The sequence below is a fragment of the Lipotes vexillifer genome, unplaced genomic scaffold (assembly GCF_000442215.2).
Source record: "Lipotes vexillifer unplaced genomic scaffold, Lipotes_vexillifer_v1.1 scaffold194, whole genome shotgun sequence".
NCBI classification, from domain to species: Eukaryota; Metazoa; Chordata; class Mammalia; order Artiodactyla; family Lipotidae; genus Lipotes; species Lipotes vexillifer.
Genome location: NW_006771758.1, coordinates 1,312,583 through 1,318,949, shown reverse-complemented (window position 1 = coordinate 1,318,949; position 6,367 = coordinate 1,312,583).

Here is a 6,367-nt window from a genome sequence, read left to right as displayed (position 1 = left end):
ATTCTATTTCCAAGATTTTGGATCATCTTTACTGTCATTACTCTGAATTCTTTTTCAGGTGGACTGCCTATTTCCTCTTCATTTGTTAGGTCTGGTGGGTTTTTATCTTGCTCCTTCATCTGCTGTGTGTTTTTCTGTCTTCTCATTTTGCTTATCTTACTGTGTTTGGGGTCTCCTTTTTGCAGGCTGCAGTCTCGTAGTTCCTGTTGTTTTTGGTGTCTGTCCTCAGTGGCTAAGGTTGGTTCAGTGGGTTTTGTAGGTTACCTAGTGGAGGGGACTAGTGCCTGTGTTCTGGTGGATGAGGCTGGATCTTGTCTTTCTGGTGGGCAGGTCCACATCTGTTGGTGTGTTTTGCGGTGTCCGTGGACTTATGATTTTAGGCAGCCTCTCTGCTAATGGGTGGGGTTGTGTTCCTGTCTTGCTAGTTGTTTGGCATAGGATGTCCAGCACTGTAGCTTGCTGGTCATTGACTGAAGCTGGGTGCTGGTGTTGAGATGGAGATCTCTGGGAGATTTTCGCCGTTTGATATTATGTGGAGCTGGGAGGTCTCTTGTGGACCAGTGTCCTGAAGTTGACTCTCCCACCTCATCGGCACAGCACTGACTCCTGGCTTCAGCACCAAGAGCCTTTCATCCACACGGCTCAGAATAAAAGGGAGAAAAAGTAGAAAGAAAGAATTAGTAGAAGTAGAAATAAAGAAAGAAAGAAAGAAAGGAAGAAAGAAAGAAAGAAAGAAAGGAGGGAGGGAGGGAGGGAGGAAGGAAGGAAGGAGGGAAGGAAGGAAAAAAGAAAGAAAGAAGATAAAGTAACATAAAATAAAGTAAGATAAAATATAATAAAGTTATTAAAATAAAAAATAATTATTAAGAAAAAAATTTACAAAAAATTAAAAAACAAAGAAAAAAACGGACGGATAGAACCCTAGGACAAATGGGGGAAGCAAAGCTATACAGCATAAATCTTGCTCTGAAAGTCCACCTCCTCAATTTGGGATGATTCGTTGTCTATTCATGTATTCTACATACATCAAGTTGATTGTGGAGCTTTAATCCGCTGCTTCTGAGGCTGCTGGGAGAGATTTCCCTTTCTCTTCTTTGTTCTCACAGCTCCTAGGGTCTCAGCTTTGGATTTGGTCCCGCCTCTGCGTGTAGGTCGCCGGAGGGCGTCTGTTTTTGCTCAGACAGGACGGGGTTAAAGGAGCCGCTGATTCGGGGGCTCTGGCTCACTCAGGCCGGGAGGAGGGAGGGGCACGGAGTGCGGGGCGAGCTTGCGGCGGCAGACGCCAGCGTGACGTTGCACCAGCCTGAGGTGCGCCGTGTGTTCTCCTGGGGAAGTTGTCCCTGGATCCTGGGACCCTGGCAGTGGCGGGCTGCACAGGCTCCCTGGAAGGGGTGTGTGGAGAGTGACCTGTGCTCGCACACAGGCTTCTTGGTGGCGGCAGCAGCAGCCTTTGCATCTCCTGCGCGTCTCTGGGGTCTGCGCTGTTAGCCGTGGCTCGCGCCCGTCTCTGGAGCACCTTTAAGCAGCGCTCTTAATCCCCGCTCCTCGCCCACCAGGAAGCAAAGAGGGAAGAAAAAGTCTCTTGCCTCTTCGGCAGGTCCAGACTTTTCCCCGGACTCCCCCCCGGCTAGCCGTGGCGCACTAACCCCCTGCAGGCTGTGTTCACGCCGCCAACCCTAGTCCTCTCCCTGCGCTCCGACTGAAGCCCGAGCCTCAACTCCCAGCCCCGCCCGCCCCGGCGGGTGAGCAGAGAAGCCTCTCGGCCTGGTGAGTGCCGGTGGGCCCTGATCCTCTATGCGGGAATCTCCCCGCTTTGTCCTCTGCGCTCTCCTCCGCGGTTCCGAGGCTTTCCCCTCCGCCACCCGCAGTCTCCGCCCGCGAAGGAGCTTCCAAGTGTGTGGAAACCTTTTCTCCTTCACAGCTCCCTCCCACTGGTGCAGGTCCCATCCCTACCCTTTTGTCTCTGTTTATTCTTTTTCTTTTGCCCTACCCAGGTACGTGGGGGGTTTCTTGCCTTTTGGGAGGTCTGAGGTCTTCTGCCAGTGTTCAGTAGGTGTTCGGTAGGAGTTGTTCCACGTGTAGATGTATTTCTGGTGTATCTGTGGGGAGGAAGGTGATCTCCGTGTCTTACTCTTCCGCCATCTTCCCGGAAGCTCCCCCAGTAATGTTCTTTTTAACATTTTTTTTGCCTCTAGCCCAAGATCTAGTCCAGGATCACATATAGCATTGAGTGGTCATGTCTCTTTGGTCTCCTTTAATCTGGAACTGTGTGTTTAGCCTTTCTTTGCCTTCCACGACTGACATTTTGGAATAAAGGCCATTTATTTTATAGAATGTTCCTCAATTTGGGTTTATTTGTTGCTTTTTTTGACTATGCTCAGGTTACATATTCCTGGTCAGAATTCTACTTGGTGATGTCATATCTGTCTTAGCATATCACATCTGGAGGTACACAATGACCATTGGTAATGCTAATTTTCATCATTGGGTTAGTGTATTCTCGTTTCTCTATTATATGACCTACTTAAAGAAAATTTAGCTACATATACTAGTTTTATTTATGAAGCAAGAAAAGATAGACCCACAGCATCATCACCATCACTGAAGGCTTGTTATTATGTCGGGTGCTATGCTAAATGCTTTACCTGCTTTAATTCTCACAACCACTCTCTGAATAAAAGTAAAGCGTGGCTGAGAGAGTTTAACTTGCCAAAGGCTGAGTGGAGCTTCAGACCTGGCCGGCTGACTCCAGAGCCTGTGTTCTTAGTCATGTACTACTGTTTATTTATCCAATTCTCTAACTTTGTGTGTTTTAATTATTTCTCAGTCTTAACTTTTTAAAAACAATGCTGCCATGAATATCTCAGAATAAACATTTTTATGAGTCCTCAAAGTCTCAGCCCTTAGACCCCTAGATTTATTTCTTTATTCACAAGGCAGATATTAAATGAACTAGAAAATATACTCAGCAGTAGGTCTTCCTATAAAACTATGCCAGCTGAGAGTTGGAAGGGAGTCTTTTGATTGATTTTTCTGTTCTGGGCAAGAATCTTCTCTAACAATGACCTAGTAACAGACGTGATTATAATACCACCCCTGAACACCTCGCTATATTTCAACTATTGCGTCACGCCTTTTTCCTTTGTGATTTTCTTAGTCTTTACAATAACGCTGTAAGGTAGGTATTATCCCTCTATGTTCAGATAAGAGCGAACTTCCTGTGGCATCCCTGACCGATGGATACAGCCTCTGTTTACACATATCTGTCAATGGGGAACTCTGTTTTGCAAAGCAGACCAGATCACTTATGGATCCCTGTAATTGCTTACTTACTACTGTAAGTAAGAATTCACTTAAAATCACTGTAGAATTCACTAAATCTCTTTTCACACAATAGAGCTTGTTTAAATAATTACAATGAACATAGCTGCCATATGTTGAGCACTTGTAAGGGACCAGCATTTGTTCTCAGTGTACTTCTCACAGGTATTACCTCACTTATGCACAGTGACCTTGTGAGGGGGGTATGTTACTGTTTCCATTTTATATATGAGGTGACTGAAGCCTGTGGCTATTAAGTAGTGTGGCCAAGACTGTTCCATCTCACCTGAATGTACTTACCTGGTGGCTTTAGAACCTGACCTCCCCAGAAAGCTGCCCAAGGGCAGGAAAGTAAAGCTGGTTACTGGAGTCAGCACAGAAGAATGTCAATTTAGAAAGGCAGAACACAGCTGGCCAAGTTCCTTCCCAAAACTTTCCAAAGTTTTCAGAGTTTCATACAGTATGCATGTGGGTTGGAACAAGGAAAATTTAGATGGAAGTCTAGCAAACATTAATTATCACATCAACAAACATATCTATAACATCTGTTGATGTTATAAGGGCTTACTATGAAACCTAATGGTGGACACCTTGCTGTGTGCAAATTTACTTTAGAATCTATTTTGCTTATTCCTTTATTATGGATTGAATTGTGTGCACCAAAAAGATAGGTATATGTGAATGTGACCTTATTTGGAAGTAGGACCTTTGCAGATATAATCAAGTTAATATGTAATTATTAGAGTGGGCCTTAATCCAATATGACTAGTGTCCTTATAAGAAAAGGAAGGTGCCATGTGAAGATAGAGACACACAGGGAGAATGTCACATGACAACAGAAGCAGAGATTTGAGTGATGCAGCTGCAGGCTGTTGGCCTAAAACAAATAGACTGCTAGTTATTTCTCCAGCAAAAACGAGTTTATTCAGGATCAGGAAAGAATTGCAGTTTTGGGTCTACAACCATGGCAAGCCATGTGCAAGTCCCAGCACAGCAAGGGAAGGACAGCTTTTTTATAGAGGGGAAAAGGAAGTCTGGAGGGCTATAGTAAACAAAGAGTCCAGAAAAACAAAGAGCTTTTCATTGGCTGAGTTGTTGCCAGGAGAGAAGAGGAGGTCTTTCTTCCTCCTCTTGGGCTCTGCTATCATCCCAGGGCACGAGAGCTCCCCCTTCTGGTTTCCTGACTCTACTTAATTGAGGTTTCTGTTTATTACAAGGCCAAGGAACACCAAAGATTGATGCCACTATAAGAAACTAGGAAAATGCAAGGAAGGAGTCCATCCAAAGTCTCAGAGAGAGTGTGGTCCTGCTGACATTGTTGATTTCAGATGTCTAGCATCTGTATAGAATTGTGGGGGAAATACATTTCTGTTCTTTTAAGCCCTCTAGTCTGTGGTATTTTGTTACAACAGCCCTAGGAAACTAATACAGCCTCCCATTCACTTCTTGAGTTGATAAATTATCCTAAAGATTTGAAGCCCATTCAGTTGCATAGATACTTTCCTTTTGTTTGTTCCCTCTGAGGTTTTCAAACTTCAGTGTGTATAAACAAATGTATATGTATATATATACATATAATATATATGTATTCTATAGGTGGTTTAGAGGATTTTTAAAAATTGAAGTATAGTTGACTTACAATACTGTGTTCATTTCAGGTGTACAGCAAAGTGATTCGGTTACATTGCAATGCATATATATATATATATATATATATATGTATACATCTATATTCTTTTTTAAATTCTTTTCCATTGTAGTTTATTATAAGATATTGAATATAGTTCCTTGTGCTATACAGTAAATTCTTGTTGTTTGTGAGGATTTTTTCAATAGATAATTTTCACTGTAAGTTTTTTCATATCTTATTTGTTCATTTAGAATGTGACCCCTAAGCTTCTTTGTATTGTATTTCTCTTTGCTTTCTCTCCCCTAGACAATATACCTCCAGTTTTTGTTGGAATATTTTCCTAGACCATTTGCCAATCAAACGTGTTCTCCTTTGAATATACTATAGTAGATCAGTGTCTCTCTTAAAATGTGCTACTCGGAACAGTGATTATAGTGGGACTGTTATCTTCCTTTCTTTGGATATGGGCACTGTACTTCTATCAGTGAAATCTAACTTTGCTTCTTTTCTTAAACAGCCACACAGCAATTCTTTAATTGAAATCCCAGGTTTTTTTTTTTTAATGGATAGCTCCTAAGTCCGATTTTATACCTTTTTTAAAACACCAAATTATAGGTGTTTTAAGACACCTAAATAATAGGGTGTCACATTGCTCCTATTAATTTTTTATTGTGTGCAACTAATAGATAAGTAAGTCCTGGAGACCTAATATATAGTACAGTGGTTATAGACACAAAACTCTATTGTAAACTAAAAAAAAAATTAAAGTTGCCAAGAGATGAGATCTCAATTGTTCCCAACACTAGGAGAGATGATAATTATGTGACTGGGTAGAGGTGTTAGCTAACGCTACATTGGTAATTATAATGCAATATAAATATATCAAATCAATATGTTGTACTTTAAACTTACAAAACGTTGTATGTCAAATATATCTCAATAAGAAAAAATGGAAAAAATGTATTTTCTCTTAATCTCTCTCTCTCTCTTTCTCCTCCAGCTTGTTGGTCCCATGAGAGTGGTCTCCCCATTTACAGTTATCATCTCCAGATTTAAGAAGTAAGTTTGCCTTTTAAAAATATTCATGAATATCGACTTTCTTCCTTTAGGTCTGTGCCATGTTTTTGCATTTAAGTTTGACTGGGTATTCCGTCTTCCATCTATTTGTGTGGCTCTTGCAGGAGTTTTGCATTTTATTAAATACATTGCTTTCTTTAGATGCTGCCTTCTCTTTCTGTCTCTTGAGAATAATCTGTGAATTTTTTTTTTTTTAGTCAGAATATTATTAAGACAGACTTAATGCCTCTGGATTGTACCAATCTTTTAAGAATAACAAAGTAGGGGCTTCCCTGGTGAGTGGTTGAGTGAGAGTCCGCCTGCCGATGCAGGGGACACGGGTTCGTGCCCCGGTCCGGG